At 39.6% G+C, this 14,269-nt stretch overlaps 1 pseudogene and 1 gene segment (V, D, J or C); both read right to left on the reverse strand.

The window, feature by feature from the left end:
• Positions 1 to 14,269, reverse strand: part of LOC122116814 — a 474,299-nt gene that overhangs the window by 354,921 nt on the left and 105,109 nt on the right.
• On the reverse strand, positions 8,247 to 10,820 carry LOC122116763 (annotated as a pseudogene).

Here is a 14,269-nt window from a genome sequence, read left to right on the forward strand (position 1 = left end):
CTTTGTATGTCCCTCCCCCACAGTGTAACCCCTGATTTCACTATATTTGATGTCAGTATAACATGTGGAGGAGACGGGGACAAACAAGTCGTTTAAGGATTCAGGTGGTCCTGTTGCAACAATGAGAAGTACAAAATGTCATGTCAAAACCAGCTTTACAATGTCGGTGGGGGGGGAGGGGGGGTATGATTGGGTGGGGGGGAGGGAGGAGGCTGGGAAGGGAGGTGAAAGGTAAACAAAGGAGGAGGCTGCAATGCTTGGTAAGAAATGTATGCATTATCCTGACCATGTAATTGTAACCCCTCTGTACCGTATGTTCTCAAATAAAATGAAATAAAATTAAAAAAAAACAAAAAAAAACAAAAAAACTAGTCATTTAGCAGGTCACAAGAACTTAATGGCGAAGTGACCTGCCAGACTCAGCTCCACCCAGGGAAAAGTCACCCAGCTCAGGCGCCAGCCATTGGAGTGGGTTTCTTCACTGGGTAATCAGAGCCAGAGGCTGCCCCTCCCTCTAGCAGCCTCGACAAGCAATTGAAAATCAGTAAACAGAAACCCTGAGAATGGCTCCAGGCTGGGCTCTGTGAGGTTTTCACAAACCAGCCCCGGAAAAGCTACCAGAACCTAGCCTCATCACTGCATCCCCCTCTTTTGTGATACTCAAAGCAGATCTGTCTCCCAATGAACTAGCCTGGGAGGAGGATCGGCAAATCCTGGGTAAAGCAGAGCATTTTACTGCCTGTTGGAAAAAACTGACTTAAGAAACCAACCAAGCCACAGGACCACAAGCAGACCAGAGACTCCAACAAGAGGCTGGTTACGGACACAAGGGAGATATAGGATTTTTCCCACTCCTCCCAAAAAAAAAAAAATCAAAGAAATGTTTTTGTTTGTTTGTTTTTTGTTTCTTTGTTTTTTTTTTCTTTTTTCTCTTCTTCGTCTTCTTCTTTTTTTTTTTTTAAGTTTTTATTTTTGATACCTTATATTAAAAAAATATATATTTTTTTCTTTTCTAAAACTTTTTTCAATCTTTAATCTTTGCCTTTTTTGATAAAAAAAATGTTTTCCAGAAAGTTTCTTTTCCTCTTATAATTTTTATTTTGGGGATACGGGAGTGTGCGTTTTTGCTTTCCTTTTTAGACTCCTTTCTCTTTTTTTTTTATCTCTTTTTTAAATTATCTTTTTGTTTTTTGTTTAGCTCTAATGAACTTCTCATCTTTTTCTTCTTCCTTTCTTATCTTTTTCACCTTCTCCTCTCTTTCGTTCTTCTTTATGTGACTTAATTCTTGTCCTGCACACCCTCAGATAAACCTGTAGTTAACTATTAGACCCTATCCCCCTTGTGTACACACTTAATCCACAAATTTATTATACAAGTCAAAACCTCTAAGACGTAAATTCCCTAATATCAGTACTACCTCTTTATACCTATATAATATTTTAAGCATTTTTATTTTTAAGTTTTTCACATCTCCTTTATATCCCTCCCCTTCTCTCAATAAATTCACGTTCTTATCTAAATAGATTGTTATCGATTCTACATAATTTTATTAATTTCTACCTTTCTATTTTTTCTGGTCTCTTTCCTTTTCCCGCTCCTTTTCTTTTTTTTTTCTCTCTCTCTACTTTCATCCTACCCAACCTATTTCCTGCTTTGAGATTAAGAATTAGTTAACTCCCCCAGAGCCTCCCCACATCAATCTATTCCTATTTTTTTACCCACATCTCTCCCTAACCCTAATAATTTCTGGTCTTCCAAATTCTTCTTTGCAGTTTGTTGCCCATTAACGTATAGTTGTTTGATGTTGAATAGATGTATCTGTTGAACTAGATTGTACCTGTAGACTATTGACTGTGCAAATTCAGACTTGGGTTGATTCTGGCCTTAAGATAGTGTTCTAGCACAAAACTAGTGCTATTTTCATCTCAAATGGGCAGACTAAGCCGGAAAAACACAAGAAAAATGGCAAATCCGGGTATATCAATTCCCAATCCCAATAATCAGGGGACAGAACAGATAATGAATAATCCAGAGGAGAATTTCCAAATAGCTCTACAAACACTGCTGGCAAACATGATAAATCAAAAGATTGAAAGCATACAAAGGTCTCTGTATGAGCGTGATAGGGAGAGAGAGGAGGCAATCCAAAAGTTTATACAGGAATATCATAAGCACAAGAAACCTACTCAAAAGCTGATACAGGATTTGCATGAGCAGCTTGAGAATGCTCAAAGAGAAAGACAGGAATGGTGTGAACAGGCTGAGAACACTCAAAGAGAACTGCAGGAATCTCACGAACGGGAGGAAGCTTATCAATGAGTAATACAGGAATTGATAGAGAAGGAAGAGAATACACAAAGATCACTAAAGGCATTCATGGAATCCATTAACAAAGAGCTGAAGGAAGTCAGGGAGACCACAAAGGGAATGCTGAATGGAACCCAACAGAAGGAATGGGAGTCCAAGGAAACCATAACCAATCAACTAAGTGATCTGAGAATAAACACTGAACATCAAATTAAGGAAGTAAAGAAGTTCATACAAGATCTAAAACAAAGCTTCAACAAAGAACTTGAAGCCATCAAAGGTGACCAATTAGAAGGAAATGAGATAAAAAACAAAGTAGAAAGTCTTGACAGCAGGTTAGACCATGCAGAAGATCTAATCTCAGGGATTGATGACAGCCTAGATATTATAGAGGAAGAACATACAAACATCCAAGACAAGTCCAACAAATATGATAGATCTATCCAACACTTGGAAGACACCATCAGAAGGCCTAATGTAAGGATAATAGGTGTAGAAGAGCACCTAGAAACAGAAGTCAATGGCCTAGGAAATTTGTTTAACAGGATCCTAGCAGAGAACTTCCGAAACATGCAAAAAGATAGGCCTATTCAGATACAAGAAGCTTTTAGAACTCCAAACAGACCAGACCAGAATAGGACATCCCACCGTCACATTATAATCCACACAGGATCAACTCAGACCAAGGAAAAGATCCTTAAAGCTGTCAAGGAGAAAAGATTAATCACCTATAAAGGAAAACCAATTAGAATCACCTCAGATTTCTCAGCAGAGACAATCCAAGCAAGAAGAGCCTGGAATGATGTATGCCATGCCCTAAAAACAAACAACTATCAACCAAGAATACTGTACCCAGCTAAACTCTCCTTCATAACTGAAGGCCAAATAAAAACCTTCCATAGCAAAGAAAAATTGAAACAATACAGCTCCACCAAACCAGCCCTACAAATGTTTCTTAAAGATGTCCTACACATAGAAAACCAACAAGACCACAATAAAGGTCAAGAAACTGCACCCAAAATGAGAATCCAAGAAACATAGGAAGAATCCAGTTTTTGCAACCCCCAAGAAGGTGGATAACATGGCAGGAACTCCCAAATACATCTCAGTCCTATCTCTTAATGTTAACGGACTGAACTCTCCAATTAAGCGACATAGACTGTCTAGTTGGATTAAAAAACAAGACCCTTCTATCTGCTGCCTTCAGGAGTCACATCTTGCCCATAAAAACAAACACAGTTTCAATGTTAAAGGTTGGAACAAAATCTACCAAGCAAATGGCCCCCATAAACAGGCGGGAGTTGCAATCCTAATATCAGATAAAATAGACTTCAAATTAAAACTCGTGAGAAGAGATAAAGAAGGTCGCTGCATACTAATTAAGGGATCTCTCTTTCAGGAGGATACTACAATTATAAATATTTACTCGCCAAAAAATGGAGCACCCAAATTTATCCAAGAAACACTACTTTCCCTCAAATCCCATATAATTCCAAAGACATTAATTGTTGGGGATTTTAACATACCACTCTCCCCACTTGAGAGATCAACTCGGCAAAAACTCAACAGAGAAACTGCAGAACTAAACAGCTGCATCGATTAACTAGATTTAACAGGTATCTACCGAACATTTCACCCAGCAGCATCAGAATACACGTTTTTCTTAGCAGCACATGGAACGTTTTCTAAAATAGATAACATTTTAGGCCACAAAGCAAACTTGTCCAAATTCAGAAACAGTGAAGTTATACCTTGCATTCTCTCTGACCACAAGGGAATAAAATTAGAACTCAACACCAAAAGCCACCTAAGAAAGTCTGGTATCACATGGAGGCTGAACAACAAACTCCTGAATCACGAGTGGGTCACGGAAGAGATTAGAAAGGAAATTCAAATATTCATGCTATTCAACAAAAATGAACACACAAATTACCAGCTCCTCTGGGACACAGCAAAAGCAGTCCTCACAGGCAAGTTTATAGCTCTAAGCTCCTACATCAACAAATTGGAGAGATCTGAAACCAACAATCTAAAGACACATCCAAACCTCCTTGAAAAAGAGCAGCAAGATAAACCCCAATCCAGTAGACAGCAAGAAATAACTAAAATTAAATCAGAATTAAATGAATTAGAATCCAAAAAAACTATAGAAAGAATCAACAAAAAAAAGAGTTGGTTCTTCAAAAAACTTAACAAAACTGACAGACCCTTAGCAAATCTTATCAGAAAAAGAAGAGAACACACCCAAATAAATAAACTCAGAGACGAGAATGGAAACATCACCACAGGAACAACCAAGATTCAAAATATTATAAGCGAATACTTCTCAAAACTTTATGCTAATAAGTTTGAGAACTTGACAGAAATGGACCTTTTCCTAGCAAATATTGACATGCCAAAACTAAACCAAGATGAGTTAAATCAGCTTAACAGGCCCATATCAATTGTTGAAATAGAAACAGCAATATGAGACCTTCAAGCTAAGAAAAGTCCAGGACCAGATGGTTTTACAGCAGAATTCTACAAGGCCTTCAAAGGAGAGCTCACACCAATTCTCCTCCAACTCTTCAATGAAAATGAAAGAGAAAGTTCACTATCAAACACATTCTATGAAGCCATCATAACTCTCATCCCAAAACCAGGCAGGGACTCATCAAAGAAAGAGAACTATAGAACCATTTCTTTGATGAACATTGATGCAAAATTGCTAAACAAAATATTGGCCAACCGAATTCAACAATTCATCCAAAAAATCATACACCATGATCAAACAGGATTCATTTCAAGGATGCAAAGCTGGTTTAATATATGCAAATCAATTAATATTATTCATCACATCAACAGGAGCAAGAATAAGAACCACATGGTTATCTCAATAGATGCAGAAAAAGCATTCGACAAGATCCAACACCCCTTTATGATGAAGGTTTTGGAAAAATAAGGAATCCATGGAACATTCCTCAATACAATAAAGGCTGTATATGAAAAACCTACAGCCAGCATTATACTTAATTGTGAAAAACTAAAGCCATTTCCTCTTAACTCAGGAACAAGACAAGGATGTCCACTCTCTCCACTTCTCTTCAACCTAGTATTAGAATGCCTACCTACAGCAATAAGACAAGATGCAGACATAAAGGGGATCCAAATAGGGAAAGAAGAAATAAAACTCTCCCTCTTTGCAGATGACATGATCTTGTATTTAAAGAATCCCATAGACTCCACTCCCAAATTACTCAAGCTGATTCAAAACTTTGGCAAAGTAGCAGGGTATAAAATTAACCCCAAAAATCAATGGCCTTTCAGTATGTCAACAATGAGAAAAGTGTGGCTGAAATTAGGAAAGCAACTGCATTCGTAATAGCCCCACAAAAAATAAAATACCTAGGAATTAACTTAACCAAATAAGTGGAGGACCTCTATGATGAAAACTTTAAAATCTTGAAAAAGGAAATCAACACAGAACTTAAAAAATGGCAATACCTCCCATGCTCCTGGATTGGAAAGATTAACATCGTGAAAATGGCAATACTTCCCAAGGCTTTCTACAAATTCAACGCGATACCTATCAAAATTCCAACCTCATTCTTCAAGGAAATAGAAGAGGCAATCCAAAAATTCATATGGAACAATAAAAGACCCCGAATAGCAAAAACGCTCCTCAACGGAAAGAACACTGCTGGAGGAATATCAATACCAAATTTCAAACTCTACTATAAAGCCATAGTAATCAAAACAGCTTGGTATTGGCATAAGAACAGACCTCAGGACCAATGGAGTAGAATCGAAAACCCAGAAATGAACCTACAGACCTATAGCCATCTAATCTTCAATAAGGGAGCTAAAATAATAGAATGGAACAAAGACAGCCTCTTCAGTAAATGGTGCTGGCAAAATTGGTTAACTACATGTAGAAAACTAAAAGTAGATCCTTATATATCACCCTGCACCAGAATCAACTCCAAATGGATCAAAGACCTCTAAGTCAAAGCAGACACTCTGAAAACATTACAGGATGGAATAGGAGAAACCCTAGGTCTCCTTGGCTCAGGCCGAAATTTTCTGAATAGAGACCCAGAAACACAACAAATCAAAGAAAGGTTGGACAAATGGGATTGCATAAAGTTGCAGAGCTTCTGCATGGCAAATTATATAGCTAGCAAGATCCATAGAAAGCCCACGGATTGGGAAAAGTTCTTTAGTAGCCATACAAAGGACAAGGGTCTCATATCTAAAATATACTTGGAACTCTAAAAATTAACCCCCCCAACAACAAATCCTCAAAGAAACAACTGCCCAATAAATAAGTGGGCGAAAGACTTAAAGAGAAACTTCTCTGAAGAAGAAAGAAGGATGGCCATTAGACACATGAAGAAATGCTCAACCTCCCTAGCCATAAAAGAAATGCAAATCAAAACAACATTGAGATACCACCTCACTCCAGTTAGAATGGCAAAAATCAAGAACTCTAACAACAACAGATGCTGGAGGGGATGTGGACAGAAGGGAACCTTACTTCATTGTTGGTGGGAATGTAAACTTGTTCAACCACTTTGGAAAGCAGTATGGCTGTTCCTCAAAAGACTCCACATAGAACTCCCCAATGACCCAGCAATCCCACTTTTGGGCATTTACCCAAATGTTTACAAACAAGACCACACTAAAGCTACCAGCACAACTATGTTTATTGCAGCATTATTCACCATAGCTAAGATCTGGAACCAACCCAGATGCCCCTCAGTAGATGAATTGATCAAGAAAATGTGGTATATACACAATGGAATTCTATGCCTCCACCAGAAAGAATGGCATTGCCCCATTTGTTAGGAAATGGAAAGGCTTGGAAAAAATTATATTAAGCAAAGTAAGCCAGGCCCAAAGAAACATAGGCCTCATGGTTTCCCTTATTTGCAGTATCTAGTATATGTATGAGTCAAGCAGAAAACGTCAGATAATGTGATGTTAGGAAAATGAACCCTTAGATATGTATTTTAATGTTTTTTTCTTTCATGCATGTGTTTCTAACGCATTTATAAGATTATTTCTTTGTTGCTTTGTATGTCCCTCCCCCACAGTATAACCCCTGCTTTCACTATATTTGATGTCAGTATAACTTGTGGAGGAGATGGGGAAAAACAAGTCGTTTAAAGATACAGTTGGACCTGTTGCAACAATGAGATGTACAAGTTGTTATGTCCATAATGAGCTTTACAATGTCTGTGCGGGGGAGGGGGGGTGGGGGGGGAAGGAGAAGGATTGGGACTGGGCGGGGAGAGGTGAGACTGGGAATGGAGGTGAAGGATAAACAAAGGAGGAGGCTGCAATGCTTGGTAAGAAATGTACGCATTATCCTGCCCATGTAATTGTAACTCCTCTGTACAGTATGTTCACAAATAATATAAAATAAAGAAATTTAAAGATAAAAAAAGTGTTTAATTGCTATTAGGCTGGTCTAATATCCTTCTTTTTTGGACCCCCCTACTTAGACCATGTGTGGCCAGCTCAAGGCTCCCCCTAGTGGCACAGCTGCTGTTGCTTGATGACTTACCCATTCTCTCTGGAGTACCATGTGTAGTTTAAACAGCAGCATTCTCTTAGGGCAGGGGAAGCTGCAGAGGGAGCTTCTGTCCAGACATAGCCACCTGTGATCCTGGGGCTCTGGGCTTAACTGAAACTTCACATTATTGCTTTGTTGCACGCTGGACACTGCCAGGCACCTGCTGCTTGACCTCAGTTTAAATAAGGGACTTCAAGACTAGAAAGGATGGCTCTTTTCAGTTTAGTGCATGAAGGAGTTATACTAGTCCAAGTTAAAAGCAGACCCCAAATGGTTACATTATGCAAGCTGTGAGGTTTGTAAACTTGTGACAAGGGAAAAGAGGGAAATTCTACTCATTGTAAGGAAATCCTCACTTAAGCTTTAGTGAGCCATAAGCACTTAAAACACATGAACCTTAAACTGATCGTCCTTAGCCTGTCCGAACTCTACCAGGAACTAGCATATGTTCTTGCGCTGGACACCCTGTAGCTGAATTACTTCTCCATATTCTGCATGCTTAATTACTGTACCATTGCAGGCAAATTTCATCTTAAACACCTTCACTAGTTTCTTTTTATCAAAATCATCACTGATCCCTTGGACAGTAGTAAGGTTCTTCCTGCCACTTCTCTATTGAATTCTCTATTTTCTTTTTTTAAATAAGTTTTTATTGTAAAAATACTGTACAGAGGGGTTACAATTACATGAGCAAGGTAATGAGTACATTTCTTATCAAGCATTGTTGCCTCCTCCTCTTTTTTCCCCTCCCATTCCTTCCTTCCCACTCCCCAATTACACTCCTCCCCCCAATAGCATCTTGTACATCTCATTGTGCAATGTGTCCACCTGTATCCCTACTTAAACAATTTGTTTTTTTTTTCCCCTTCTGCTTCCCAAATTACACCAACACCATATAGAGTGCAAACAGGGGTTATACCATGGAAAAGGGACATACAAAGCAAAAACAAAAAAAACAAACACGTGGTACTTTATAAATACGTTAGAAACAATAGCAAGAAAGAAAGAAAAAAACACTTAGATATAATCCTCGGAGAGAGCAGGACGCAGGTCATCACCCTTACTTGCATCAGCAAAGGGATCAAAACGGTGGAGGTTCTGAATAGCAGACAAAGGATAAGATTCCTTTTCCTAAATTATATTAAGTGAAGTAAGCCAGGCCCAAAGAAACATAGGTCCCATGGTTTCCCTTATTGCAATATCTAGTATATGTCTGAGTCAAGCAGAAAAGTTCAGATAAGGTGATGTTAGGGAAATGAACCCTAAGATGTGTATTCAGATTTTTTTTTCTTTCATGCGATTGTTTCTAACACATTTATAAGATTATTTCTTTGTTGCTTTGTATGTCCCTCCCCTATAGTATAACCCCTGCTTTCACTGTATTTGAGGTCAGTATAATATGTGGAGGGGAAGGGAAAAAACAAATAATTTAAATAGGGATACAGGTGGACCCATTGCAACAATGAGATATACAAGTCGTTATGTCGAAAAACGAACTATAAAACTTTGACCCAGGGGTTTGGTGGTTGGGGGAGAGAAATAGGAAGGGATAAGGGGAAACAAAGGAGGAGGCAACAATGCTTGATAAGAAATGTACTCATTACCTTACCCATGTAATTGTAACCCCTCTATACGGTATTTTCAAAATAAAAAATAATAATAATAAAAGAAAAGATTAATTATGTGAATCTAAAAAATAAATCTAATGAGCCAGTTTGGAAAGAACTGTCCACCCAAGGGCATAGTGGGGCATTTCAAAGAAAAGTATAAGTGAAGGTCAAAGAAACATGAAGCTCAATAAACTTTAAAGACAGATTATCTCACTGGTAATCAGGAAATTCAAATCCCAGAGGACTTGAAGACATACATAATCTGCTAGGACTCAGGACTTGCAAGTCTCTGAAGTGATGGGTATTTTCCTAGAGTTCTGGTGAGAACTGAAAATTGGCTTGAAGACCTTGGAAGAAACCAGGGCTGCCGGGTAAAGTGGGAGATGTACCTTTTGTACATGGGCTGCCACACAACACCTCCTCTCCTGGCTATACAAGCCTGAAATATCTCGCTCATCATCTCTAGAAGAGGGAAACAATAGCCATCATTCAGGAACAGAAGACACTGGAAACATCTCAGGGTCTATCCCAGGAGAAATAAACTGTCTTGCATTCACAGAGACCGAATGCTCTAAATAACAAAAATGAACTACAGCCATATGGAATAATACAGGTAAATCTGAGAAACATAATGTTGATGTTCAATAAACCACTGAAAAATCTAGGAAGTATAATACCATTTTTATAAACTTACAAGATGCATTTATTTGTATTTATGTCACCCTAAAGAAAAAACAAAGAAGATGCTAATAATATTATTCTGAACAAGCTTTCTTAAAGGGAGAAATCCAGACTTCAATGTTACTGAGAATGTTTTTTCTTAGGCCAGGTAGTCAGTAAGTGATATTCATTTTATTTTTTGTCAGTAAATAATACATCTATATCCAAGATTCTCATTTGTCTATAGAGTATAATCAATAAATATTTAAATAGCTTTCTAATTTATTATGAAAGGATGTTTTGGCTATTATTTACTGGTAAAGATGACCTATATTAAACACTAAACTTATGTGTGACAACAAAGAATAAGGGTTCTGATAAATACAGAAATCCCTCAGACTTTTTGGTACATATTTAAATTAGCTTTGTGTTATGGAGCTGAAAGGTGTGCCAGAGAGTGAATCTTTTCTCTGCTGACTGCAGGAAGGTGTTCATTTTCTGTCTGGATTGAGATTGGCACCCTTTGGATGGGAAAGCATGGAGGACAGCAGTCCTCCATTCCCTTAAGTGGTGTGTTCCCACGGGCTGCTTGAAATCCTCTTATTTACCTTCTGGGTGCAATCAACTTGTCCTTGTTGGTAAGCAGGTTTGAAGAATTTTTGTGTACGTAAGAGGATGGGTTCATAGTTATTGGAAGAAAAGTTGAGATACAGCATGTTAGGATTTTGTCCTTCAGACATCCTTTAGAATCTGTGAAGAATCCTATAAACACTGAAACATTAACCTACGGAACACACCAGGTTAGGATGAATAGTAAGACCAATGTTCAGACTCTGAGGACAGAGAGACCGTTAGATCTTAAATTGTTGATAATGTTCACTACATCCTTCAGCAAATATAAGAAGCCTTAGAGAAAGCCAAGTATTGTGGCCCATATATGTAACCTCAAGAAAATACTCCCAGGAGCAGGCAACAATGCTTGATAAGAAATGTATTCATTACCTTGCCTATGTAATTGTAACCCCTCTGTATGGTATTTTCACAATTAAAAAAAAGAAACAAAATGAGGAATTACCCCCCCCAAATAAAGAAAATACTCCACAAAAGAGACTAGAAAAGAGAGAAAGAGAGACAATGAAATAGAAGAAGTGGTTAATTTGGAAGATGTTTTCTCTTGTTAGTAAGGATTTTGAACAAATAAACTATGGAGAATGATTATTTTCGAAGAAATTTTCTACCAATAGAAATGTGGAAGATGGAGAATAAGTAATTTCAGAGCAAGAGAGTTAAAAATAAGTTCCTAAAGCCTTCCTGCTAAATGTTGTTTGATAACATATTTCAAGCTTGGAATATAGATAGATAGATAGATATCCACATATATATCTACATATAAAGTGGTATATATATGTATATATATATATATATTCACACATATACATAGGTAAACATATAAATTTATATAAGTATATATAAATAAGTATATATAAGTACATATAAATTATATATATGTGTATATATATATATATGGACAAGACAAATGGCCACTGGCTTCAGTTGGACTGGTGCAGAAGTGATTAGCAGTTCCCTAAACAATTATCCAACCTGAGAAATGAAAATTCACATCAGGTGATGAAAGACATTGAGGAACTCTCTCCCATGGACCCAAGCTGCTTCCTACTAAACAAGGAAGAGGCTAAGATCAGAACACACCCTAACAGCAGGGAGGGTTAGGAGATCAGTGTTGATGGTCCACACCTGTGGGACCAGTTTACAGGAGGCCAACTCACCGGGTTCCAAAGCTCAAGTTTAACCTGGTCTTCCCAGTGGGACCCTGTCACTGAAACCCAGCAAGCAAATAAAATGGTTCCCACCAAACCAGTAGTCTCACAACACTACAGGGAACCAAGGAAGCAGAAGGAAAGGCTGGGAAAAGACATTCAACTGTACACACACAAACACACACACAGACACACACACACATATACATGCAATATATGTACATTTGTATAGGTTTTTGCATATGCATATGTACATATATGTGTATATATGTATGCATATATACATATATACACAAGGGAAAATACACTTATATATATACACTTATCTCTAGAAGATCAATAGCCAGTGGCTTCAGTTAGATTATTTCAAGAGTGAGCAGCAATTCCCTAAACAATTATCCAACCTGGGAACTGCCAACACACATCATGTGATGGAGGAGATCAAGGCACTCTCTCCCATCTACCCAACCTGCTTCCTACCATAACAGAAGCAACAAACTCAGATCAAAACATACCCTAACTACAGGGAGTAGGAGCTCAGTGTTGATGGTCCACACCTGTGCTCAGCCTACAGGCAGCAGAATCTCCAGGTTTCAAAGCGCCAGTCCAACTTGGTCTTCCCAGTGTGACCCTGTCTCTGAAACAAAGCAAGCAAACAAAACAGTTCCTTAGCAAGCCAGCAGCCCACAAACACAAAAGGAACAACAAAAGAGGAAGGAAAGACTGGGAAAAAACACTGACCAGTACAGATTTGCATATATATGTATATATATGTATAAACCATAAATAATTATATACAATTATATATGTTTGTGTATATATATATGTATGTATATATGTTTGCACATATACATAGGTTAAAATACACACACATATGTACATATTTATTCATTCATTTATATATTTATTAAACTTGACCAGGCAAATGGCCACTGCCTTTAGTTGGACTGGTGCAGGCGGGATCAGCGACTCCCTCAGCAAGTGTCCAATCCCAGAAGTGCCAACGCACATCAGGTAATGAAGGACATTGAGGTCAAATCGGCGACAATAGCCTTGGAGTTTGTGGAGCAACTACAAAAGTATGTCTAGGGTTATGGCTTATCTTTAAAGGTGGAAAATACAGGGCCAGATAGAGAGGGAGTGTTAGTGGAAGTTGCCAGTTGCACCATCCCCGGGTCCCCATGTCAGGGGAATAGTGGGGGATCTCTTGATACAGGAGTTCCGGTTAAGAAGAGCAGAGTCTACACCCATCCTTGGGAGTTGTAGGGAGGGGACTTGTGGAGGGTCAGGCAAGGTGCATCATGGGAGACCCCCTGCTAGGATGTAAGGGTGTGACAGGCTTGAGACAGGGAGTGGCTTACAGGAGGAAATGTGGGAAGAGGTGGGGCAGTAAGAGTTTATATAAGGCAGGCAGCTGGTGGGCAGGGTCACTCTGGACTGCAGAGAGTACCATGAAGAAGCCTACATGCCTCACAGCGACTGACCAGAAGAAGAGTTCCAGAGCATGGTGAGAGACCCACGGCATTCAGGAAGCCAGGTGAGTGGCCTGGGCATCTCTGTAGACATAGACGGGGTTGGCAGAAGGATGGAGGCAGCCCAGTGGGAGTGCAGAGCCGTGAGGCAGATTCAGGAGCGCCTGGCCTCCAGCACAGATGCCGACGAGCTATACAAATCCTTGAGGCTGCTCTCAGTCATGCCCATCTCGGCAGAAATCCTTGCCACCATGGGTGTCAGAGAGACAGTGAAGGGTTTTAGGAAGTACCAGCAGGTGGGCAGTTTGGCCAAGGTGCTGGCCAAGCGCTGGAAGACCTTGGCTGTGCTGAGGCGCAAATCAGAGGCTCTGAGCCAGGTTCCTGAGCAGGATGGCTGTCAAGTGCCCAGGAAGGATGATCTGGGAGAGGGGGAGTGGAAGGGGACAAGGAAGCCGGAGCCGGAGGACATGTTGAAGTCCTCAAAGGTGGATCCGTTCTCTCAGAGAAGGACAAGTGACCCGCAGGATCCAGGAACACAGGTGAGTGGGCCCAGCATCTCTGTAGACATGGTCGGGGGTGGCATCGGGATGCAGAATGCCGAGTCTGTGTGCGGAGTTGTGCGGCAGCTCCAGGCGCGCCTAGCCTCCAGCACAGACACAGAGGAGCTTCTTAATTCCGAGGCTGCTCTCAGTCATTCCCATCACGGCAGAAATCCTTGCCACCAAGGGTGTCAGAAGGGTGGTGAAGAGTTTTAGGAAGCACCCACAGGTGGCTGGTTTGGCCAAGGAACTGGACAAACACTGGAAGACCTTGAGCCACAAATCAGAGGCTCTGAGCCAGGTCCCTGACCAGGATGGAGGTCTAGAGCCCAGGAAGTATGAGCT

This window comes from Dipodomys spectabilis, unplaced genomic scaffold (genome assembly GCF_019054845.1).
Source record: "Dipodomys spectabilis isolate Male_0828 unplaced genomic scaffold, ASM1905484v1 ptg000137l, whole genome shotgun sequence".
Taxonomy (NCBI): Eukaryota; Metazoa; Chordata; class Mammalia; order Rodentia; family Heteromyidae; genus Dipodomys; species Dipodomys spectabilis.